Genomic DNA, 26,418 nt, shown 5'->3' with positions numbered 1-26,418 from the left:
TGTCTCTCTCCCTGTGTCTTTCCATGTCTCCCTGCTCTCTGTCTGTCCTGCGTTGTCCCAGCTGGGTCTGTCTCCCTGTGTCTCTCCGTGTGTCCCCCTGCTCTCTGTCTGTCCTGCGTTGTCCCAGCCGGGTCTCTCTCCCTGTGTCTCTCCGTGTGTCTCCCTGCCTGTCTCTCTGTCTGTCCTGCGTTGTCCCAGCTAGGTCTCCCTCCCTCCTCTCTCTCTCCGTGTGTCTCCCTGCTCTCTGTCTGTCCTGCGTTGTCCCAGCTGGGTCTCTCTCCCTGTGTCTCTCCGTGTGTCTCCCTGCTCTCTGTCTGTCCTGCGTTGTCCCAGCTGGGCCTCTCTCCCTGTGTCTCTCCGTGTGTCTCCCTGCTCTCTGTCTGTCCTGCGTTGTCCCAGCCAGGTCTCTCTCCCTGTGTCTCTCCGTGTGTCTCCCTGCCTGTCTCTCTGTCTGTCCTGCGTTGTCCCAGCTAGGTCTCCCTCCCTCCTCTCTCTCTCCGTGTGTCTCCCTGCTCTCTGTATGTCCTGCGTTGTCCCAGCTGGGTCTCTCTCCCTGTGTCTCTCCGTGTGTCTCCCTGTCTGTCTCTCTGTCTGTCCTGCGTTGTCCCAGCTGGGCCTGTCTCCTCTGCTCTCTGACTTCAGCTCTGTTCGCCGATGTCCCGCCAGCCCGTCTCTCTCTCAGCCTGTCTCTTGACTTGCAGGATGAAGAGGAGGTGGAGACAGCTCTTCCGGCAGGAGAGAGGAAGGAGGTCAGTGCTGGTCCCACCCTGCCCCCTGTCCTGTCTGTGGTGGAGTTTTGCCGTCTTGTCTGTCCCTGGGTCTCAGTGTCTCTCTCTCTTTCAGCCCTGTCTGTCAGTGTCTCTCTCGTCCTGCTGTCTGCCTGTCCCTGCCTCTCTGTCTCTCTCTCTTTCAGCCCTGTCTGTCAGTGTCTCTCTCCTCCTCCTCTCTGTCCTCAGTGTGTCTCTCTCCTCCTCTCTGTCCTGTGGTTTCCAGTGGGTCAGTATTAGTGGGCTACACCCAGGCTCACTCACTGCGAGTGTGATCTCAGCAGAGTCTCTGTGCTCTTGGGACACTTGACTCACCTGTCTCTCTCTTTCTCTCCCTGTGCTGTCCCTCTCCTGCCCCCTCTCTCCCTCTTTGGACTCCAGCTGGAGGAGGTCCAATCACCACCTCCTGTGAGACAGAAGAAAAAGAAGGTGGGTAATGCTCTGATCCTCTCTTTACTCCTGTCCAGTGTCCAGTCAGTGTCCAGTCAGTGTGTCTGTATGAACCCCTCTCTCTCTCTCAGTGCAGTGTTCATGTACTGGAGTGTCCAGTCAGTGTGTCTGTATGAACCCCTCTCTCTCTCAGTGCAGTGTTCATGTACTGGAGTGTCCAGTCAGTGTGTCTGTATGAACCCCTCTCTCTCTCAGTGCAGTGTTCATGTACTGGAGTGTCCAGTCAGTGTGTCTGTATGAACCCCTCTCTCTCTCAGTGCAGTGTTCATGTACTGGAGTGTCCAGTCCGACTCTTAACGTGACTCTCCTGTCTCTGCTTCAGAAGCGCCGATGCGTCTTTTTGATGTCCCTGAGCTGCGTGTCGGTGGAGACAGAAGATCAGGACGAGCCGATGGAGGTGGCGGAGACCGTAGCTCAGGAGAGGAAGAGCGAGGGAGAGGAGGAGCAGGCTGCCGGGAAGGACAAGAAGAGGAAGAGGAGGGGCGGGTGAGCAGACAGGGGGGTGCCGCCCGGTCATGTCTGTGATTCAAGGAGGAGTCTCCTCTTGCTGTTTGATGTCATGGTGACGTCTGTGTCTGTGTCCCTCACACCTGCAATAACAATATTCTTTCCAGGTTCCTTTCCTGGTTCTGTGCCTGCTAAGATCTGGACTGGACTGGACTGGACTGGACTGGACTGGAGCTGAGGGACACCAGACGACTGGACTGGAGCCTAGGGACACCAGACTGGACTGGACCGGAGCTGAGAGGCACTAGACTGGACTGGAGCTGAGGGACACCAGACTGTGCTGGACCGAAGCTGAGGGACCCCAGTCTTGACTGAAGCTGAGGGACCCCAGACTGTGCTGGACCGAAGCTGAGGGACCCCAGTCTGTGCTGGACCGAAGCTGAGAGACCCCAGACTGTGCTGGTCTGAAGCTGAGGGACTGCAGACTGGACTGCACTGGAGCTGAGGGACACCAGACTGGACTGGACTGGAGCTGAGGGGCCCCAGACTGCACTAGACTGGAGCTGAGAGGCCCCAGACTGGACTGGACCAAAGCTGAGGGACCTCAGGCTGTGCTGTACCGAAGCTGAGGGACCCCAGACTGTGCTGGACCGAAGCTTAGGGACCCCAGTCTGGACCGAAGCTGAGGGACCCCAGTCTGGACCGAAGCTGAGGGACCCCAGTCTGTGCTGGACCGATGCTGAGGGACCCCAGTCTGGACTGAAGCTGAGGGGTCCCAGACTGGACTGATGACCTTTTGTTAAGCATCAATAAATTTTTTAAAAAAAATATCTGTTTAGCTTTTGGTTTTTTCCCTCCCCCCCCCTAAGATTGCTGCTGGGAGAGGTGTGAGTGGGGCCAGCAGGGGGCGCTCTCACCCTGCGGTCTGTGGGGGTCCTGATGCCCCAGTATAGTGACGGGGGACACTGGACTGTAAACAGGCGCTGTCCTTCGGATGAGACGTCAAACCGAGGTCCTGACTCTCTGTGGTCATTAACAATCCCGGGGTGTTTCTGGAGAAGAGTAGAGGTGTTACCCCAGTGTCCTGGCCTGATTCCCCCCCTGGTCTTGACCCATCATGGCCTCCTTATCACCCCTGTCTCTGAACTGGCTCCATCCCTCTGTTCTCCTCCCCACTGAGAGCTGCTGTGTGCTGAGCGGACTGGAGCATCATCCAGGGGGGGCTGGAGGGGATCCCCCTGACCTGGGAGGAGCTCTGAGTGGAGAGTCCAGACTTATTAATTATTAATATAAGACGTTTTCACAACCCGGACTCGTGAAGGTACAGGCTCCCTTAATCCAAATGGGAATAGGAGTTCTTTTTTCTTTCTTTTCCGGACGTCAGTTGTATCGTGTCCTGGTGATTTCTCCCGTTTCGAACGGAGTTTAATGTCGCATTTCTACTTTATTACAGAGAGGCACTGAACTTTGGGGAACGTGACATCCACCCAGTATTACTAGTACGTTGATAAATATAAATGTTATTTTTCCCCCCGTATTATACCTCGCGAAATATAACGATGGCCAACTCCTTAAGTCGAAATTTAAACCCTTATCAGCTACAAGACAGTCCGTCAACATCGCCGACCTTCGGTATGACGTTGGCCAAAGGGGGTAGGGTAAGTACGTCACAGCCGGGGGAAGCCCCTATCACGTGAGAGGGGTGCGGCGGGCGACGAGCCCCCGGGAGCGAAGAGAAGCTGATTTGCGTGGGGTGTGGAAACACTACACGACCGGGCAAGCGAGCCGTTTTTTTTTGTTTGTTTTTTTCCAGAACATCAGAACAACTGCAGAGATGACCATCGATCCACTCCGGACGTTTCCTTTTTTGTCCTCTTTGGCCTCCAAAATAAAAAAAAAACTGGGATCCATCGTGGCGTTGCCAAATTAAAACGTCGACCACATTTCGGGCTTTCGTGGTGTCCATGATGAAACCGTCATGGTTGTGTAAGGATACGTTACGTCACAGACCGGCGGCGCTCGGGCGTGAGGAGTGTCGTTACGTTTTTGAAACGGGCACGTCAGACAAGATCTCTGAAAAGATCTCCGAAAAACCCAAACCTGCAAGTTTTTTTTATATAGCGCCTTTCACAACAAGAATGCCCCAAGGCCCCGAACAAAGGAGTTGTTCCACACCCCCGCCACCCTCTGTGTACAGTAGAGCCCCCTGTCCTGACTGGAGGAGCTCACCCAGCTGTGTCTGGAGAGAAGCCGGGGTATCGGCTTCAACCACAGGGCTGGGCGGCTTGGGCTTGTTCCCCACCTCCACCACCCTCTGTGTACAGTAGAGCCTCCTGTCCTGACTGGAGGAGCTCAGCCAGCTGTGTCTGGAGAGAAGCCAGGGTATCGGCTTCAACCACAGGGCTGGGCAGCTTGTTCCCCACCCCCACCCCCTTCTGTGTACAGAAGAGCCTCCTGTCCTGACTGGAGTGACAGTAGAGACGGGGTTCATGGGTTATCTGGAGGGGGACTTCGCTCCAACAAAACCCCGCTCGTCGTCGGCACCGGCGCCGCGTTCTCTGCCGCCGCCACCACCGCCACCACCGGCGTCGGGCCGCGGGCCTCATCTGGAGGCAACACACCGGCTTCTTTTAACAGATCACCTCGGGAATCGGGAACAACGGAGCTGTGTGCGGCCGTCTGTACGGAGGGGTTCAGCGCGGGGGGGCTCCGGGCTCGGGTCTGGACCCGGGGGGGGGGGGGACTGTCTGTGTGGTGTCTGCATGGTCTTCCTGTGTTTTCCGGGTCCAAAGACAGGCTTTTGGGCTAATTGGCTTCTGGGAAAACTGGACCTGGTGTGTGTGTGTCCTGTGATGGACTGGTGTCCTGTCCAGGGTGTGTGAGTGAGTCTGTGTGTGTCCTGTGATGGACTGGTGTCCTGTCCAGGGTGTGTGAGTGTGTGTGTCTGTGTGTTCTGTGAGGGACTAGTGTCCTATCCAGGTTGTGTGTGTGTGTCCTGTGAGGGACTGGTGTCCTGTCCAGGGTGTGTGTGTGTGTGTCCTGTGATGGACTGGTGTCCTGTCCAGGGTGTGTGAGTGAGTGTGTGTGTGTCCTGTGATGGACTGGTGTCCTGTCCATGGTGTGTGAGTGTGTGTGTGTGTGTCCTGTGATGGACTGGTGTCCTGTCCAGGGTGTGTGAGTGTGTGTGTCTGTGTGTCCTGTGATGGACAGATGGTACCCAGCCTGGACACCCATTAGACACTGTCTTCCTCAGAAGACTCTCACGGAGGGCACACTGTCCCTAACCCGGGCCCAGAAGAAACTACAGTGATCTATAATTCCTGCGCCTCGGAAGGGGTTATGACGTCTATGTCCGGCGCCCGCACCCGCGGACCGGCGGTTCGGCGTCGCGCTCCGCAGCTCGAGCTTCGGTGCGAGGCAGGGCGGGAGGGAGTCGATGTGGCCTCGGCGCCATCTTTGCTGGTGAGTCAATTGTGACCGTTGCGGTACAATAAACCATCAATAAATCTTTTCCCACCCCGACCAGTATTTCTGTCGCGGCCCACGTCCCTTACAATCGACAAACTATAAAAAAACAGTAGCCCTTCGCAACATTACACGCCATTTTTTTATTTTAAACGCCCGTTAGATACGCAGGTGGCTCGATACCTGTCTTAACCTCGCCGGCGTCTTCAAACAGGCAAGTTAATTTTATTTGGGGTCCCTCAGAATTGTGACAGAAATGTCAGTGAACCACAATAAAAAACGAAACCTTTTTTTAAAGGCGATGAATGGATTTTAAGAGTAACCGTGTAGCGACTGACGTAAGGAAAAAAAAGTTGTCTTTCCCTACGAAGACGTTTTGGTACAGGACTTTCTTTAAATATCAGTTGGGCATAGCGTTTTACAAAAAGTTGATGATGATCTTGGAGATAATTGCAAAGGAAAATTGAGATAACTACCAAAACATTACGTGTGAAACGACAGGACAGAACTTTGAACCCACAAAGAAACAAAGGTATGAAATATTGCCTCGTCATGGGGGGTTGATAATTGTAATAAGTGTTCCTAATTTTCGTAAAGAAATGTATATTATGGGAGTCACACGTGAGATTTAGTGTATATACGTTTCATATTGTGCATATATACGGGGTTAAAAAGTGGAATGAGTATGATTATAAACTCGTGTGTCCTATAATCAGATAATTTTTGAACAAGCTTTGATTAGACAGGTGAAAAACAACATTATAATATATTCTCACGTCTGAATATCAGCTTCTCCCCTCTGGCCAACATTTCAGGGCTCCCAGGTGTAGATCCGAAATTGAAACAAATATTCATTTGTTACCCAGTTAAACAGTTAATAGAAGTGACCAGGGTAAATAAAGGTGGGTCAGTGTAAACTGTTTATTCTGGACCAGACTTTGTCATGTGTGATGTGTCATGACTTCTTATATTAAGTTTTATCTTTATATTTAGTTCTACATGTGTAATAGATGCGATGTGTGTCCATAAAAAGGTTTCTCCAGGGGAAAATCAAGTTGGTTTTAAAACCGTGTTTCCTTTGTAGGGTACGTTTGCATTCCAAGTCTGGGGTTTTTGCCTTTTTATCATATTTTGGATGTGAATCCGTGGTATTTTTGCCGAGACAAGTTGCCTTTCTTATACGCGGAGGGATCTGCTCGTGAGATGTCCGCTCGGTCCATTTCTGAGCTCAGTATAAGGTGTAGAAAGCATGACTGTCATCATAACCCGCCTCTCACCCTGGCCCGAGCCTGAAGCACGCCCCCTAGTGCAGGGTTAGAGGTGTGGAATAATGTTGTGACTATTGCTTCATCAATAACATGCTGATTGCATGTTTCTAGATGGGTATAACAGAGGGGCTTTATTAATAATTGCTTACACTTATATAGCACTTTTCTGGACACTCCACTCAAAGCGCTGCACAGGGAATGGGGAATCCCACTACCGCCACCAATGTACAGCCCCCACCTGGATGATGTGACGGCAGCCATAGTGCGCCAGAACGCTCCCCACACAGCAGCTCTCAGTGGGGAGGAGAGCAGAGGGATGAAGCCAGTTCAGAGTGGGTGGTTATTAGGAGGCCATGATTGGTAAGGGCCAATGGGAAATTTGGCCAGGACGCCTGGGTTACACCCCTACTCTTTTCGAGAGACGCCCTGGGATTTTTAATGACCACAGAGAGTCAGGACCTCGGTTTTACGTCTCATCCGAAGGACGGCGCCTGTTTACAGTATAGTGTCCCCCGTCACTATACTGGGGTATCAGACCGCAGGGTGAGCGCCCCCCTGCTGTCCCACTAACACCTCTTCCACCTCTTATTAGCCAATGAAAAATGGTAGCTTCCTCAGAGACACCGCAGGAAGACAGGAGTTTGTGATGAAAGTTCGAGAGGGATGGCCACACCCTAGTTCGGTCTGACTCGGCTGTCGATATTTTAGCAATCACTCCTGACTCCTCTCCTGAAACACTGTCAATACTGCACGTGATCCCCCTCTCTCCCTCGCGTCCCTCTCCCACCCCGTCTCCACCTGTGTAGCTGCCCCCCCTGGTCACTCCTCCTCGCTGTGCAGGGGGGGTCCCAGCCTCCTCGTCCTCTGGCCAGGAGCCCTCAGCCAAGCGGGTTCAGCCAGATCATCACTCCATGATCCTTTCAGTATGCTAAATTCCTGGTGTTGTTTTTTTTCTCCCCAGAAAACTGACTGTCCGCCCCACCTCTGCGCTAAGTGGACGATGAAGTCAGGTTCCAGTGTGCCTGGTGTTTACAGGTAATACTTCAGACTGGTCGGCCTCACCTCAGGGTGTCTGGGCGTTTGATATTATACAGTTGCAATGCTGAGGCCTGTGACTGTGATGCTGTAAGGCTACAGGAGTCTCTCTGGAGATCCTGAGTGATTTCCGGCGTTCGTGCGGAAACACAGCCCCACCCTCCCGCAGTGTCCAGTCCGCAGAATTTCCTGGAGACGTGGTCTCGCCGATGGGCGACCCCGCCAGCGAGAGACTAGCTGAGGCAGGATATTCTGTAAGGTTCAGTTAATTAGACGCGTACAGATGTTGAGCTCATTGTCCTTTTAATTGTGCCATCTATGCTAACTGTAGCAGAGATCGAACTATCAAGGTGACAGATCAATAATTTTAAATTAAATAGATGCATGATATTGCTAGCGCTGATGCAAGAGGCAAGTCAGAGGAACTGAACACAGAATGGATAGGAGTCGCAGTGAGTGAGAGAGGAATGAGCTAAATTATTTAAGAGGATTAAAACACTGAAGAACAGGAGACACAGTGAGAGAGAGGAGATCACAGGAAATACCTCAGTAACAAACATACTTACACACAGGACAGGAGACACAGTGAGAGAGAGAGGAGATCACAGAGAATCCCTCAGCAACAAACACACAGGACAGGAGACACAGCGAAAGAGAGGAGATCACAGAGAATCCCTCAGTAACAAACCCACAGGACAGGAGACACAGCGAGAGAGAGGAGATCACAGAGAATCCCTCAGTAACAAACCCACAGGACAGGAGACACAGCGAGAGAGAGGAGATCACAGGAAATACCTCAGTTTTAAGTGCAGACAACCGGACAGGAGACAGAGTGAGGAAGAGTAAATGAATCACAGTAGTATTGATAAGAGACGGGTTATGAAGAGATGGGACACACAGAGATGGAGAGAAGGGAGGCAACAGTTGAACTCACTTGGTGAGTTAATTGACGGCTGCTGTTTCTTTGGCAGATGAAGTCGGGGTCCAGAGTTTCGCTGACGTGGCAGAACCGTCCCAGCTCGGTCCCCTCCCATTCCTGCAGGTCAGTGCCCCTTCAGTCAGACCCTGTGTTCGGGGAGACACACAGGGAAGTCGCACACTGTGACAAAAGGCTCCAGAGACATCGCCGAACCACAGAATAGCTCCGGAGCATTTGTGCACCTTTTGGAATTCTTCACGTATAGTGAAAGGTGAAAATAAAACCAAGAATGGGTGACGCGTCTTTACACAGAGGCGGGTGGGGAACAAGCTGCCCAGCCTTGTTGTTGATGCCGATACCCTGGCTTCTCTCCAGATACAGGTGGATTAAATCATGGGTCCAATTAATCACTAACTACCAGACAGGCTTGAAAAACCGAATGGCGTTCTCTCGTTTTTAACCTTTCTTCAGTTCTTAGAAAACCTGCACGCAGAAAAAAAATAATTTGCATTTTTTTACAACTTCCAACGGTCAGGTCTGTGGGTATTTAAACTGACTAGAATGTGTATTGTTCAAAATCTCTTGTTCACTATCAGTGTTGTTGTTTTTAGTGTCCTTCTCATTACTCCTGTGGGTTCTATACTGTGGTAAAGAGTTAAAAAAGTCCTCACTTTGTGCTGCTCTCGGTTTGTTGACGGTGGCGTACTCCACATCACTGTTGGGTAGTGTGATGTCTGTAGAGAACAGGATACGGGTCAATACTTATGTTAACTTATACTATACAGGATAAGACTTACATTAACACCATACTAAACAACAGGGCTCACTGTTCACACATTTGTATTGACACTGTACAGACAACAGGACTCACTGTTCACACGCGTATTGACACTGTACTGAACAACAGGACTCACTGTTCACACACGTATTGACACTGTACAGACGACAGGATTCACTGTTCACGCTTGTATTCACGCTGTACACAACAGCAGGACTCACTATTATTACAAATGTTCACACTTGTGTTAAAACTGGACAGAGCAGCAAGAAGTTATCATGATGTTTTATTTCTGCTAGTTTAATAGATAGAAGTAAAAGATCCTCACTTTGTGCGGCTCAGGGTTTGTTGACTGTGGAGTATTCAACAGCAGTATCTGTCTGTGTTAATTCTGCAAAGAATAAAACACGTGTTCTCACCCGTTAACACTGTGCAGAGCAAGAAGGAATTCAATGAGTTAACACTGTACAGAACCGGACTCACTGTTCACACTCGCATTGACACTGTACTGACCAACAGGACTCGTGTCGACACCGTTCACACTCGAATCGACGCTGCTCACACTCGTGTTGACACTTGACACTCGTATCCAGTAATGATTGCCCAACCCACCACTTAGCAGAGCTCCCGGTGGTTTGGCTGTGGTCCAGGGGCTCTGCCCCAACTTCACCTTGCACTGACCTAGCAAGCCCGCGCACCACAGGCGTCTCGCCGCCCCCCGCCGCTGCTGTTTGAGCCCTGCGAGCTCTTACACGCGAGAAGGCAAAACCTACTTCCGCCCGCGGGCCCGGGATCCTGGATCACGGAGTAGTGGAATTCCTGCGGTGCCGCGGTTCCTGAAAGAGAGATAACGGTCAGGGAAGCGTCGCTGAAGACGCGCGGCAGGTAGGGATAACGGTCAGGGAGGGGGCCGTGTCGGCCACCCGCAGGCCGCAGAGGCAGCAGGTACGGGATCGTTCCACACGGCCGAGAGAGAGGGGAAAGAGACACGACATTTCGACTGTGGTCTTTTCCGGCTTCACGCGCCCGAAGGAGGCTCCGCGGCCGAAACGCCGCGTCTCTTTTCCTGTCCTTTCAGCGCAGGGATAAACCTTGACCTGCTCCGCTGCGGGTGAAGACAAAGTCGGTGTCGCTGGGCTTTTAAAAAAACCCCGCAGAGCCACTTCATACTTCTGACGACGATGGAAGGGGAATATTTACAAGTCCTGTTCTAAAAGGTCTTCGGATCTCACCGTTACCAGCTGGGAGTGGGGTTTGCGCCAGACAGTAGTCGGAGTCCGTTTTCTCCAGGCGTTCTGAAACAACCCAAAACACAGGATGAGAGACCGCAGTTGTGAAATGAGTTGAAAGCCGATCGTGGGCCGCCCGTTTGCTAACTGAACCAGGCTTGCTCAGGCCGGATCCATTAAAACCCACAAACTTCATGAATTGATACTTGAGCTTGCGTTGTCCTGTTCTGGGAGCGACCAGCTTTGACTTTGCTGGACCTTTTATTGACCATCATATCGGACTGCTCCAGTGAGAACTCAGCATTACAGATCTCTCAAGGTCAAACTCACAGAAGAGCCACAGACAGACAGAGACAGGATCAGAGACACAGGAGAGAGTCAGGACAGTGAAGGCGTCCTCATCGAGGAGATCAGATACACTGAGAGAAGAGCCACAGACGGAGACAGGATCAGAGACACAGTGGAGAGTCAGGACAGTGAAGGCGTCCTCATGGAGGAGATCAGATACACTGAGAGAAGAGCCACAGACAGAGACAGGATCAGAGACACAGCGGAGAGTCAGGACAGTGAAGGAGTCCTCATGGAGGAGATCAGATACACTGAGAGAAGAGCCACAGACAGAGACAGGATCAGAGACACAGGGGAGAGTCAGGACAGTGAAGGAGTCCTCATGGAGGAGATCAGATACACTGAGAGAAGAACCACAGACAGAGACAGGATCAGAGACACAGGGGAGAGTCAGGACAGTGAAGGCGTCCTCATGGAGGAGATCAGATACACAGAGAGAAGAGCCACAGACAGAGACAGGATCAGAGACACAGCGGAGAGTCAGGACAGTGAAGGCGTCCTCTACTTAAATTATTACATTATACACAATTTGAGTTCATTTTAAAAAGTAAAAGGTAATGATAGGAATGCATTTTCATAAGAAAGATAATACCGATATGCATGTGATAATCTTCCTTATATCATGTAGTGTGTCATTTGGACACTTTGTGGGCTTGAAATACAAAGAAAATCATGTTCTATGGTACAAGATGAATACAAAACTTAAGCTTTTATTTTAATTAGATTTGTTTATTAAGCATAAACAATCATTTATTACATTAATATATGTGAAAATAACATTTTAGCATCATACGTTTAGTATATTTAGTCCCTAATGCTGAAAGAAATAATCATTTGTTTAATATGCACGGGTCTGTCTCAAAGGATGCAGTGCTCCTGGAGGGGCTCTCAAACCCTGCATTTCAGATGCCTAGCTGTATCCCTCACATGTGGCACCTCAGAATGACTTCTAACCTTACCTGTGGTGTCTTCAGTCCCTATTGCTCAATGCATGGTGTACGTACTGCATACATGTGTCTTGAGAATGAGGAATGGGCCCCTGAGACAGTCATTTGCCTGTTTCACAAATGATCGTATTTTACTAGAGATTCTGTTTGGGATTCAGATGTGCATTCGGACAGCAATCCCTTTCAAGAAATGATACATTCTGGATGAGGTCAGAGGTGCTGGAACACTGTATTTAGGATGTGTTTGCAGTGACTGTGTGTCTCCTGCTTCAACGCAGTGATATATAGATGTGCTCCTGTAATTTATTGGTACATGCCCAGGGCAGTAAGCAGTCTGATGATTTATTTCCAGACGGCATAGAGCAGTGAAGCAGTGAAGTAGTGCATAAAGCATAGGCAATCATTTATTACATTAATATATGTGAAAATAATATTTAAGCATCATACGTTTAGTATATTTAGTCCCTAATGCTGAAAGAAATGATCATTTGTTTAACATGCACGGGTCTGTCTCAAAGGATGCAGTGCTCCTGGAGGGGCTCTCAAACCCTGCATTTAAGATGCCTAGCTGTATCCCTCACATGTGGCACCTCAGAATGACTTCTAACCTTACCTGTGGTGTCTTCAGTCCCTATTGCTCAATGCATGGTGTACGTACTGCATACATGTGTCTTGAGAATGAGGAATGGGCCCCTGAGACAGTCATTTGCCTGTTTCACAAATGATCGTATTTTACTAGAGATTCTGTTTGGGATTCAGATGTGCATTCGGACAGCAATCCCTTTCAAGAAATGATACGTCCTGGATGCACAGGCTGCCAACGTGAGTACGTGTTGGGTTCTTGGTTTGAATGCTCGAGTTGTCAGGCTGGCGTTTTTTGTTCCTGTTGGAGCCCATAAATATGAACAAGGCACTTGAGAACGTCTCTGTGCGGGTGTGCGTTTGTAATGACGTGTGTGTGCTCCTCTGTTTCAGTATAAAAAAATGCATTTAAGACATTCAGCCTTTTCATGTTCCTAATATTCTTTCCTTCTTGACAATAAGAACTAAGGTTGCTGCTGGGAGAGGTGTTAGTGGGGCCGGCAGGGGGTTCTCTCACCCTGCGGTCTGTGTGGGTCCTGATGCCCCAGTATAGTGACGGAGGACACTGGACTGTAAACAGGCGCCGTCCTTCGGATGAGACGTCAAACCGAGGTCCTGACTCTCTGTGCTCATTAACAATCCCGAGGTGTTTCTGGAGAAAAGTAGGGGTGTTACCCCAGTGTCCTGGCCTGATTCCCCCCCTGGTCTTGACCCATCATGGCCTCCCAATCACCCCCCCTCTCTGAACTGGCTCCATCCCTCTGCTCTCCTCCCCACTGAGAGCTGCTGTGTGCTGAGCGGACTGGAGCATCATCCAGGTGGGGGCTGCACACTAGGGGGGCTGGAGGGGATCCCCCTGACCTGGGAAGAGCCATGACTGGAGGGTCCAGACTTATTAATAATAATAATTATTATTATTATTATTATTATTCGTGCTGCACTGGGCTTCAGTCCTGGCAGTGAGAGGGGGACTCTGTGATCAGTACAGATACTTATGACTGTATAATAATACACGATAGAAATGGAACACAGGGTAGCGCTGTAGTCTCTTCGAAACGTTTTGAACTGCCAGAAGAAGTTTTCACAACCCGGACTCGTGAAGGTACAGGTCTTCTCCCATCGTCCGGAGCAAGGTGTATCGTGTCCTGGTGATTTCTCCCGTTTCGAACGGAGTTTAATGTCGCATTTCTACTTTATTAGAGAGAGGCACTGAACATCCTGTGATGGACTGGTGTACTGTCCAGGGTGTGAGTGTGTGTGTGTCCTGTGATGGACTGCTGTCCTGTCCAGGGTGTGTGAGTGTGTGTGTCCTGTGATAGACTGGTGTCCTGTCCAGGGTGTGTGAGTGTGTGTGTCCTGTGATGGACTGCTGTCCTGTCCAGGGTGTGTGAGTGTGTGTGTGTACTGTGATGGACTGCTGTCCTGTCCAGGGTGTGTGTGTGTACTGTGATGGACTGGTATCCTGTGAAGGAATGCTGTCCTGTCCAGGGTGTGTGTGTGTCCTGTGATGGACTGGTGGATCACAATATTAATTCTCCTCCTTGATTCCCTCCTTCATCGCCAGAGTGAAAGCGGGACACGGCAGTAAAAGCTCAGCCCTGCAGGTGGTGGTCCTCTTGGCCACACGGGGGCACTGTGTCCCCACGGGGGGGGGCTATGTTCAAGTCCCGCTGGGAATCGCACCGACGCGGCGGGGTTCGTGAACGTCCCAGACACCAAGAAAACGAGAGAAAAAAGGTCGTTTTCGGGGTTCAAGAAGCAACCCCGAGATTCAGGGAGTTTCCCCGTTGAGCTTACTCTGCCGAAAACACGCAGGTTTTATTTTTTTCCCGTGTCCCCCCTCACACAGGCCGTTTCTGTAGCGTGAAGTTGTGTTTTTTTGCGCGGCGGTCGGTGAAGGGCGAAATTTAATTTATTTTTTTCTCACGGTTTGAAACAGAAACAGCCGGGTGGTGTTGTAGAGAGGTCGACGTGCCCGGTTTTCCTCGTCTGCGAAGCCCGGTTTTTTTTTTTTTGGGGGGGGGGGGGTCGTGAGGTCCCACGCAGCGCTCGGAAAAGAAAATGACGTTTCTTTTCCCCGCAGGACGGGGGGGGGGGGGGAACCCGTGTTTTTTGGACGTGGCGTGGCCCGAAATTTCCGCCCTTGGGCGCTAGAGGGGGGTGGAGTTTGGTCTTTCTTTGATTTGGGGGTCGGCGGGGGGGGTCTAATTTCACTGAACCAAACCCCACGGAAACCCGTGTTGGACGTGGGGGTGCTGAATGCGCCCTCGACGTGATTTTGTCTTTAAATTCAAGTGCAGCTTTTGTAACCCTTGGGCCGGAAACAGCTGGACCCGTTTCCCCTGCCTGTCCGAGGTGGCGACTACCGGGGTCGTACAGGGACACCCGGCTGGCCGCCGAGAGTTGGGAAAAATAAAATGTCCACCCAAAAAAAACAACAACCGTGAAAAATGACGGCCATTTTTGTTTCGCGGCCGAGCCGTGAGCGCGTCGGGGGCGACGTCACAGTGGCGTCACAATGAGCCGCCTGACGTCACAGAGCGGCGGATTCTAGCGGGGGGCGGCGCCGGAGCCCCATGAGCTCAGAGGAGTGAAGAGAGAAGAGGAGGAGGAAAGCGCTATATAGTCCTTTCTAAACACGTGTTTCTTCCAATAAAGTTACTTCGACTTAGATCGTTAGTTTCAACTTCAGAAACGCTCTTCAGAATCCCCGTGAAATCGGTAAGTCAGTCAAAAGTGAGAAATAACAAAATAAGTGGTGAAATACGTTGTTTTTTTTACCGTTACTCAACTCTTATGGGTGTGATCGTGCTGTAAAAAGATATTGAGAGGAGGTGCACCTCTACTCAGAGAGTGGTGGGGGTGGGGAACAAGCTGCCCAGCCCTGTGGTTGAAGCCGATACCCTGGCTTCTCTCCAGACACAGCTGGGTGAGCTCCTCCAGTCAGGACAGGAGGCTCTTCTGTACACAGAGGGTGGCGGGGGTGTGGAACAAAGCTGATACCCTGGCTCCTCTCCAGACAGAGCTGGGTGAGCTCCTCCAGTCAGGACAGGAGGCTCTTCTCTACACAGAGGGTGGCGGGGCTGTGGAACAAAGCTGATAACCTGGCTCCTCTCCAGACACAGCTGGGTGAGCTCCTCCTGTCAGGACAGGAGGCTCTACTGTACACAGAGGGTGGTGGGGGTGGGGAACAAGCCGCCCAGCCCTGTGGTTGAAGCCGATACCCTGGCTTCTCTCCAGCCACAGCTGGGTGAGGTCCTCCAGTCAGGACAGGAGGCTCTTCTATACACAGAGGGGGGCGGGGGTGGGGAACAAGCCGCCCAGCTGTGTGGCTCCGCCCCCTCCCCTCCCCTCTGTGACTCTGCTTGTCTCGGCAGGATGATGGACCGACAGAGATGCCGCACGGCCGTGCGCGGTCGCAGCAGGACCCGGGCCCGGCGAGGCGTCGTAAGTCCACCCCTCCCGCCCGCCGTCCAGCGTCCAGCGTCCAGCCCTCCTCCGACTGGCCTCTCCGCCCCCAGCAGTGCTCACTGTATTATAATAATAATAATAATAAACTTCACTGATAGAGCACCTTTCACACACATAGCAGCGCAAAGCGCTTGACAGACCAGGTCTCACGGTAACACCTCTAGACGAGGAGAGACACTTCCAGTGGTGATCTTGACTGAGGACACGTCTCGGCTCAAGAGACAGGGTCGCGGGTCCGAGGAAAACCAAGCTGCAGGTCCATTATGGCCTTCTGAGAGCACAGATTGCCTCTGGACGTCCCACACTCTTCCTGGACACACTGTAGAGACTCACCTGTCCAGACTCTCACTGGACACACTGTACACACTCACCTGTCCACACTCTCACTGGACACACTGTACACACTCACCTGTCCACACTTTCACTGGACACACTGTACACACTCACCTGTCCAGACTCTCACTGGACAGACTGTAGAGACTCACTTGTCCAGACTCTTTCTGGACACACTGGACACACTCACCTGTCCAGACTCTCACTGGACACACTGTACACACTCACCTGTCCACACTCTCACTGGACACACTGTACACACTCACCTGTCCACACTCTCACTGGACACACTGTACACACTCATCTGTCCACACTCTCACTGGACAGACTGTAGAGACTCACCTGTCCAGACTCTCACTGGACACACTGTACACACTCACCTGTCCACACTCTCACTGGACACACTGTAGAGACTGCCCAAGGCCTCTAGTCTCGACACGACTGGGCTGGGCTATGTGGTCAGAGCTGTCTCGGAGATGGGCTGTTTGGCGTCTTCACAGGTCACACCGGTCAGGCCGAACCCGGACTGGCAGCGGGAGAGGTCCCGGCCCAAATCCCGGTGCTTTTCCGTAAGTCTGACCCGGTCGCCTTCCGCGAGACTGGACCGGCCGCCCTGTGGTGGGCCCGGTGCCCCACATCTACCCTACAGCTCCCCACACTGACCCCTAAACTCCCGATACCCTACAGCTCCCCACACTGACCCCTAAACTCCCGATACCCTACAGCTCCCCACTCTGACCCCTAAACTCCCGATACCCTACAGCTCCCCACACTGACCCCTAAACTCCCGATACCCTACAGCTCCCCACACTGACCCCTAAACTCCCGATACCCTACAGCTCCCCACACTGACCCCTAAACTCCCGATACCCTACAGCTCCACACTCTGACCCCTAAACTCCCGATACCCTACAGCTCCACACTCTGACCCCTAAACTCCCGATACCCTACAGCTCCCCACTCTGACCCCTAAACTCCCGATACCCTACAGCTCCCCACACTGACCCCTAAACTCCCGATACCCTACAGCTCCCCACACTGACCCCTAAACTCCCGATACCCTACAGCTCCACACTCTGACCCCCACAGTCCTGATGGCCGAGAGGTCTCTGCTTGCTGTAGTGATTGAGTGAGCTCTGTGGACCTGACCTCTGTCTTGTGTCCTCGTTTCCAGCGTCTCCTAGTGGTCCGTCATTTCTCAAGACCTGAAGGTGAGATCTGGGGAGGAGACAGAGCACCCCCTAACACCCCTGAGCTGGGTTACAGGGTAAGACAGCTTCTTACTGTTGGACACACCTGTCCACACTCTTACTGGACACACTGTCCACACTCGCCTGTCCGGACTCTTACTGGACACACTGGACACACTCACCTGTCCAGACTCTTGCTGGACACACTGTACACACTCACCTGTCCAGACTCTTACTGTCCACACTCACCTGTCCACACTCTCACTGGACACACTGTACAGACTCGCCTGTCCACACTCTCACTGGACACACTGTACACACTCACCTGTCCAGACTCTCACTGGACACACTGGACACACTCACCTGTCCAGACTCTCACTGGACACACTGTACACACTCACCTGTCCAGACTCTTTCTGGACACACTGTACACACTCACCTGTCCAGACTCTCACTGGACACACTGGACACACTCACCTGTCCAGACTCTCACTGGACACACTGTAGAGACTCACCTGTCCACACTCTCACTGGACACACTGTACACTCTCACCTGTCCAGACTCTCACTGGACACACTGGACACACTCACCTGTCCAGACTCTTACCGGACACACTCACCTGTCCACACTCTCACTGGACACACTGGACACACTCACCTGTCCAGACTCTTACTGGACACACTGTACACACTCACCTGTCCACACTCTCACTGGACACACTGTCTACACTCACCTGTCCACACTCTCACTGTCCACACTCACCTGTCCAGGCGTAGTCTCATCCCCCCTGCGTTGTGTCTCCCCCTCTCCCCGCTGGACAGAATCCCGAGGTGTCTTCGTGTCTCCCCGAGCTCGTCCAGAAGCTGGAGAGGGCGGCCGAGCTGCATCTGGAGCTCCCAGAGTCGCCCGGCTCGTCCCGCTCGGGCTCGCCCGGCTCGTTCCGCTCGGTGTCCCCCCCGTCCTCGCCCGAGAGCCCCCTCCGCCCCCCGCCCCCGGCCCCCCCCTCCGGCCCCTGACCGCCCCGCCCCGCCGCCCCCCCTTCCTCGCCGCCATGCCCCTCGAGCCCCCCCTGCTGCCCGGGGCGGTGCCCCTGCCCCTGCCCCCACCCGCCCGGCCCCGCCAGGCCCTGCCTGGGGCTCCCCGGTGTGGAGGGCAAGGAGAGAGGCGGAGATGTCTGACGAGGCAAGTGGGGCAGAGTCTGTCCGTCTGTCCGTCTGTCCGTCTGTCCGTCTGTCCGTCTGTCCGTCTGTCCATCCGTCTGTCCTTCTGTCCGTCCGTCTGTCTGTCCGTCCGTCTGTCTGTCTGTCCATCTGTCCTTCTGTCCGTCTGTCCGTCTGTCTGTCCATCCGTCTGTCCATCTGTCCATCTGTCCGTCTGTCCGTCTGTCCGTCTGTCCGTCTGTCTGTCTGTCCGTCTGTCCATCTGTCCATCTGTCCGTCTGTCCGTCTGTCTGTCTGTCTGTCCATCCGTCTGTCTGTCTGTCTCTCTGTCTGTCTGTCTGTCTCTCTGTCTGTCTGTCTGTCTGTCCATCTGTCCTGCTGTCCTTTTCTCTGTCTATCTTTCCTTCTGTCCATCTGTCCCTTTCACTGTCCTTCTGTCTTTCTGTTCTTTTCTCTTTCCATCTGTCCTTCTGACTTTCTGTTCTTTTCTCTGTCCATCTGTCTGTCCGTCCATCTGTCTGTCTGTCCATCTGTCCGTCTGTCCTTCTGTCCTTTTCTCTGTCCATCTTTCCTTCTGTCCATCTGTCCCTTTCACTGTCCTTCTGTCTTTCTGTTCTTTTCTCTGTCCATCTGTCCTTCTGACTTTCTGTTCTTTTCTCTGTCCATCTGTCCTTCTGTCCATCTCTTTCTGTCCGTCTGTCTTTCTGTCCGTCTGTCCTTCTGTCCTTTTCTCTGTCCATCTTTCCTTCTGTCCATCTGTCCCTTTCACTGTCCTTCTGTCTTTCTGTTCTTTTCTCTGTCCATCTGTCCTTCTGACTTTCTGTTCTTTTCTCTGTCCATCTGTCCTTCAGTCCATCTGTCTTTCTGTCCTTTTCTCTCTTTCTGTCCATCAGTCCATCTGTCCTTTTCTCTGTCTTTTTGTCCGTCTGTACTTCGCTCTTTCTGTCTTTCTGTCCTTCTGTCTGAGTCTCTGTGTTTGTCCCTCTCTCCCTGTCTCTCTCCCTGTGTCTCCCTGCTCTCTGTCTGTCCTGCGTTGTCCCAGCTGGGTCTCTCTCCCTGTGTCTCCCTGCTCTCTGTCTGTCCTGCGTTGTCCCAGCTGGGCCCGTCTCCCCGGCTCTCTGCCTTCAGCTCTGTTCGCCGATGTCCCGCCAGCCCGTCTCTCTCTCAGCCTGTCTCTTGACTTGCAGGAGGAAGAGGAGGTGGAGACAGCTCTTCCGGCAGGAGAGAGGAAGGAGGTCAGTGCTGGTCCCACCCTGCCCCCAGTCCTGTCTGTGGTGGAGTTTCGCCGTCTTGTCTGTCCCTGGGTCTCAGTGTCTCTCTCTCTTTCAGCCCTGTCTGTCAGTGTCTCTCTCTCGGCCTGCTGTCTGTCTGTCCCTGCCTCTCTGTCTCTCTCTCTTTCAGCCCTGTCTGTCAGTGTCTCTCTCTCGGCCTGCTGTCTCCCTGTCCCTGGGTCTCAGTGTCTCTCTCTCTTTCAGCCCTGTCTGTCAGTGTCTCTCTCCTCCTCCTCTCTGTCCTCAGTGTGTCTCTCTCCTCCTCCTCTCTGTCCTGTGGTGTCCAGGCAGTGTGTCTCTCTCCTCCTCCTCCTCTCTGTCCTGTGGTGTCCAGGCAGTGTGTCTCTCTCCTCCTCCTCCTCTCTGTCCTGTGGTGTCCAGTGGGTCAGTATTAGTGGGCTACACCCAGGCTCACTCCCTGCGAGTGTGATCTCAGCAGAGTCTCTGTGCTCTTGGGACACTTGACTCACCTGTCTCTCTCTTTCTCTCCCTGTGCTGTCCCTCTCCTGCCCCCTCTCTCCCTCCTCGGACTCCAGCTGGAGGAGGTCCAATCACCACCTCCTGTGAGACAGAAGAAAAAGAAGGTGGGTGATGCTCTGATCCTCTCTTTACTCCTGTCCAGTGTCCAATCAGTGTGTGTGTATGAACCCCTCTCTCTCTCAGTGCAGTGTTCATGTCCTGGAGTGTCCAGTCAGTGTGTCTGTATGAACCCCTCTCTCTCTCAGTGCAGTGTTCATGTCCTGGAGTGTCCAGTCAGTGTGTCTGTATGAACCCCTCTCTCTCTCTCTCTCAGTGCAGTGTTCATGTCCTGGAGTGTCCAGTCAGTGTGTCTGTATGAACCCCTCTCTCTCTCAGTGCAGTGTTCATGTACTGGAGTGTCCAGTCAGTGTGTCTGTGTGAACCCCTCTCTCTCTCAGTGCAGTGTTCATGTACTGGAGTGTCCAGTCAGTGTGTCTGTGTGAACCCCTCTCTCTGTCAGTGCAGTGTTCATGTACTGGAGTGTCCAGTCAGTGTGTCTGTATGAACCCCTCTCTCTCTCAGTGCAGTGTTCATGTACTGGAGTGTCCAGTCAGTGTGTCTGTGTGAACCCCTCTCTCTGTCAGTGCAGTGTTCATGTACTGGAGTGTCCAGTCAGTGTGTCTGTATGAACCCCTCTCTCTCTCAGTGCAGTGTTCATGTACTGGAGTGTCCAGTCCGACTCTTAACGTGACTCTCCTGTCTCTGCTTCAGAAGCGCTGGTGCGCCCTTCTTAACTCCCTGAGCTGCGTGTCGGTGGAGACAGAAGACCAGGACGAGCCGATGGAGACCGTAGCTCAGGAGAGGAAGAGTGAGGGAGAGGAGGAGCTGGCTGCCGGGAAGGACAAGAGGAGGAAGAGGAGGTGCAGGTGAGCAGACAGGGGGGCGCCGCCTGGTCGTGTCTGTGATTCAAGGAGGAGTCTCCTCTTGCTGTTTGATGTCATGGTGACGTCTGTGTCTGTGTCCCTCACACCTGCAATAACAATATTCTTTCCAGGTTCCTTTCCTGGTTCTGTGCCGGCTAAGATCTGGACTGGACTGGACTGGACTGGAGCTGAGGGACACCAGACGGAACTGGACAGGAGCCTAGGGACACCAGACTGGACTGGACCGGAGCTGAGAGACACCAGACTGGACTGGACTGGAGCTGAGGGACCCCAGACTGTGCTGGACCGAAGCTGAGGGACCCCAGTCTGGACCGAAGCTGAGGGACCCCAGTCTGGACCGAAGCTGAGGGACCCCAGACTGTGCTGGACCGAAGCTGAGGGACCCCAGTCTGTGCTGGGCCGAAGCTTAGGGACACCAGACTGTGCTGGACCGAAGCTGAGGGACCCCAGTCTGTGCTGGACCGAAGCTGACGGACCCCAGACTGTGCTGGACCAAAGCTGAGGGACCCCAGTCTGGACCGAAGCTGAGGGACCCCAGTCTGTGCTGGACCGAAGCTGAGGGACCCCAGTCTGTGCTGGACCGAAGCTGAGGGACCCCAGTCTGGACTGCACTGGAGCTGAGGGACACCAGACTGGACTGGAGCTGAGAGACACCAGACTGGACTGGAGCTGAGGGGCCCCAGACTGGACTGGACCGGAGCTGAGAGACACCAGACTGGACTGGAGCTGAGAGACACCAGACTGGACAGGACCAAAGCTGAGGGACCCCAGACTGTGCTGGACCGAAGCTGAGGGACCCCAGTCTGGACTGCACTGGAGCTGAGGGACCCCAGTCTGGACTGGACTGGAGCTGAGAGACACCAGACTGGACTGGAGCTGAGGGGCCCCAGACTGGACTGGACCGCAGCTGAGAGACACCAGACTGGACTGGAGTGAAGCTTGTAATTTTTATTCTTTTGTTAAGGATCAATAAAAAAAAAATAAAAAAAAATCTGTTTAGCTTTTGGTTTTTTCCCTCCCCCCCCCCCCCCCAAGGCTGCTGCTGGGAGAGGTGTGAGTGGGGCCAGCAGGGGGCGCTCTCACCCTGCGGTCTGTGTGGGTCCTGATGCCCCAGTATAGTGACGGGGGACACTGGACTGTAAACAGGCGCCGTCAAACCGAGGTCCTGACTCTCTGTGCTCATTAACAATCCCGGGGTGTCTCTGGAGAAGAGTAGGGGTGTTACCCCAGTGTCCTGGCCTGATTCCCCCCCTGGTCTTGACCCATCATGGCCTCCTTATCACCCCCCTTTCTGAACTGGCTCCATCCCTCTGCTCTCCTCCCCACTGAGAGCTGCTGTGTGCTGAGCGGACTGGAGCATCATCCAGGTGGGGGCTGCACACTGGGGGGACTGGAGGGGATCCCCCTGACCTGGGAAGAGCTCTGAGTGGAGGGTCCAGACTTATTCATTATTATTATTATTATTCGTGCTGCACTGGGCTTCAGTCCTGGCAGTGAGAGGGGGACTCTGTGATCAGGACAGATACTTATGACTGTATAATAACACACGATAGAAATGGAAAACAGGGTAGCGCTGTAGTCTCTTCGAAACGTTTTGAACTGCCAGAAGAAGTTTTCACAACCCGGACTCGTGAAGGTACAGGTCTTCTCCCATCGTCCGGAGCAAGGTGTATCGTGTCCTGGTGATTTCTCCCGTTTCGAACGGAGTCCAATGTCGCGTTTCTACTTTATTAGAGAGAGGCACTGAACATCCTGTGATGGACTGGTGTCCTGTCCAGGTTGTGTGAGTGTGTGTGTGTCCTGTGATGGACTGGTGGCCTGTCCAGGGTGTGTGAGTGTGTGTGTGTCCTGTGATGGACTGGTGTCCTGTCCAGGGTGTGTGAGTGTGTGTGTGTGTCCTGTGATGGACTGGTGTCCTGTCCAGGGTGGGTGAGTGTGTGTGTGTGTCCTGTGATGGACTGCTGCCCTGTCCAGGGTGTGTGAGTGTGTGTGTGTGTCCTGTGATGGACTGGTGTCCTGTCCAGGGTGGGTGAGTGTGTGTGTGTCCTGTGATGGACTGCTGTCCTGTCCAGGGTTTGTATGTGTGTCCTGTGATGGACTGGTGTCCTGTGATGGACTGGTGTTCTATCCAGGGTGTGTGTGTCCTGTGATGTACTGGTGTCCTGTCCAGGGTGTGTGTGTCCTGTGATGGACTGGTGTCCTGTGATGGACTGGTGTTCTTTCCAGGGTGTGTGTGTCCTGTGATGGACTGGTGTCCTGTCCAGGATGTGTGAGTGTGTGTGTGTCCTGTGATGGACTGGTGTCCTGTCCAGGGTGTGTGAGTGTGTGTGTGTCCTGTGATGGACTGCTGTCCTGTCCAGGGTTTGTATGTGTGTCCTTTGATGGACTGGTGTTCTGTCCAGGGTGTGTGTGTCCTGTGATGGACTGGTGTCCTGTCCAGGGTGTGTGTGTGTCCTGTGATGGACTGGTGTCCTGTGAAAGACTGGTGTCCTGTCCAGGGTGTGTGTGTGTCCTGTGATGGACTGGTGTCCTGTCCAGGGTGTGTGTGTGTCCTGTGATGGACTGGTGTCCTGTCCAGGGTGTGTGTGTGTCCTGTGATGGACTGGTATCCTGTGAAAGACTGGTGTCCTGTCCAGGGTGTGTGTGTGTCCTGTGATGGACTGGTGGATCACAATATTAATTCTCCTCCTTGATTCCCTCCTTCATCGCCAGAGTGAAAGCGGGACACGGCAGTAAAAGCTCAGCCCTGCGGGTGGTGGTCCTCTCGGCCACACGGGGGCGCTGTGGCCCCACGAGGGGGGGTTATGTTCAAGTCCCGCTGGGAATCGCACCGACGCGGCGGAGTTCGTGAACGTCCCAGACACCAAGAAAACGAGAGAGAGAAAAAAGGTCGTTTTCGGGGTTCAAGAAGCAACCCCGAGATTCAGGGAGTTTCCCCGCTGAGCTTACTCTGCCGAAAACACGCAGGTTTTATTTTTTTCCCGTGTCCCCCCTCACACAGGCCGTTTCTGTAGCGTGAAGTTGTGTTTTTTTGCGCGGCGGTCGGTGAAGGGCGAAATTTAATTTATTTTTTTCTCACGGTTTGAAACAGAAACAGCCGGGTGGTGTTGTAGAGAGGTCGACGTGCCCGGTTTTCCTCGTCTGCGAAGCCCGTTTTTTTTTTTTTTGGGGGGGGGGGTCGTGAGGTCCCACGCAGCGCTCGGAAAAGAAAATGACGTTTCCTTTCCCCGCAGGACGGGGGGGGAAACTGTGTTTTTTGGACGTGGCGTGGCCCGAAATGTCCGCCCTTGGGCGCTAGAGGGGGGTGGAGTTTGGTCTTTCTTTGATTTGGGGGTCGGCGGGGGGGGTCTAATTTCACTGAACCAAACCCCACGGAAACCTGTGTTGGACGTGGGGGTGCTGAATGCGCCCTCGACGTGATTTTGTCTTTAAATTCAAGTGCAGCTTTTGTAAGCCTTGGGCCGGAAACAGCTGGACCCGTTTCCCCTGCCTGTCCGAGGTGGCGACTACCGGGGTCGTACAGGGACACCCGGCTGGCCGCCGAGAGTTGGGAAAAATAAAATGTCCACCCAAAAAAAACAACAACCGTGAAAAATGACGGCCATTTTTGTTTCGCGGCCGAGCCGTGAGCGCGTTTGGGGTGACGTCACGGTGGCGTCACAATGAGCCGCCTGACGTCACAGAGCGGCAGATTCTAGCGGGGGGGCGGCGCCGGAGCCCCATGAGCTCAGAGGAGTGAAGAGAGAAGAGGAGGAGGAAAGCGCTATATAGTCCTTTCTAAACACGTGTTTCTTCCAATAAAGTTACTTCGACTTAGATCGTTAGTTTCAACTTCAGAAACGCTCTTCAGAATCCCCGTGAAATCGGTAAGTCAGTCAAAAGTGAGAAATAACAAAATAAGTGGAGAAATACGTTGTTTTTTTTACCGTTACTCAACTCTTATGGGTGTGATCGTGCTGTAAAAAGATATTGAGAGGAGGTGCACCTCTACTCAGAGAGTGGTGGGGGTGGGGAACAAGCTGCCCAGCCCTGTGGTTGAAGCCGATACCCTGGCTTCTCTCCAGACACAGCTGGGTGAGCTCCTCCAGTCGGGACAGGAGGCTCTTCTGTACACAGAGGGTGGCGGGGGTGTGGAACAAAGCTGATACCCTGGCTCCTCTCCAGACAGAGCTGGGTGAGCTCCTCCAGTCAGGACAGGAGGCTCTACTGTACACAGAGGGTGGTGGGGGTGGGGAACAAGCCGCCCAGCCCTGTGGTTGAAGCCGATACCCTGGCTTCTCTCCAGCCACAGCTGGGTGAGGTCCTCCAGTCAGGACAGGAGGCTCTTCTATACACAGAGGGGGGCGGGGGTGGGGAACAAGCCGCCCAGCTGTGTGGCTCCGCCCCCTCCCCTCCCCTCTGTGACTCTGCTTGTCTCGGCAGGACGATGGACCGACAGAGATGCCGCACGGCCGTGGGCGGTCGCAGCAGGACCCGGGCCCGGCGAGGCGTCGTAAGTCCACCCCTCCCGCCCGCCGTCCAGCATCCAGCGTCCAGCCCTCCTCCGACTGGCCTCTCCGCCCCCAGCAGTGCTCGCTGTATTATAATAATAATAATAATAATAAACTTCACTGATAGAGCACCTTTCACACACATAGCAGCGCAAAGCGCTTGACAGACCAGGTCTCACGGTAGCACCTCTAGACGAGGAGAGACACTTCCAGTGGTGATCTTGACTGAGGACACGTCTCGGCTCAAGAGACAGGGTCGCGGGTCCGAGGAAAACCAAGCTGCAGGTCCATTATGGCCTTCTGAGAGCACAGATTGCCTCTGGACGTCCCACACTCTTCCTGGACACACTGTAGAGACTCACCTGTCCAGACTCTCACTGGACACACTGTACACACTCACCTGTCCACACTCTCACTGGACACACTGTACACACTCACCTGTCCACACTTTCACTGGACACACTGTACACACTCACCTGTCCAGACTCTCACTGGACAGACTGTAGAGACTCACCTGTCCAGACTCTTTCTGGACACACTGGACACACTCACCTGTCCAGACTCTCACTGGACACACTGTACACACTCACCTGTCCAGACTCTCACTGGACACACTGTACACACTCACCTGTCCAGACTCTCACTGGACACACTGTACACACTCACCTGTCCACACTCTCACTGGACACACTGTACATACTCACCTGTCCAGACTCTCACTGGACACACTGTACACACTCACCTGTCCAGACTCTCACTGGACAGACTGTAGAGACTCACCTGTCCAGACTCTCACTGGACACACTGTACACACTCACCTGTCCACACTCTCACTGGACACACTGTAGAGACTGCCCAAGGCCT

General features: G+C 53.2%; 1 long non-coding RNA gene across 1 annotated transcript; it reads left to right on the top strand.

Annotated features, from left to right (window-relative positions):
• Nucleotides 1–5,040: 5,040 nt before the first annotated feature.
• On the top strand, nucleotides 5,041–8,523 carry LOC148664136 (uncharacterized). The gene is made up of 3 exons (XR_015936476.1): nucleotides 5,041–5,126; nucleotides 7,359–7,432; nucleotides 8,404–8,523. It is a non-coding gene; the product is annotated as an uncharacterized LOC148664136 (long non-coding RNA).
• The last annotated feature ends 17,895 nt before the right edge of the window (nucleotides 8,524–26,418 follow it).

Source organism: Lepisosteus platostomus, chromosome 5 (assembly GCF_059453375.1).
Source record: "Lepisosteus platostomus isolate fLepPlt1 chromosome 5, fLepPlt1.hap1, whole genome shotgun sequence".
Taxonomy (NCBI): domain Eukaryota; kingdom Metazoa; phylum Chordata; class Actinopteri; order Semionotiformes; family Lepisosteidae; genus Lepisosteus; species Lepisosteus platostomus.
The sequence above is the reverse complement of the archived record's forward strand: the minus strand, read 5'-3'. Positions and strand labels throughout refer to the sequence as shown.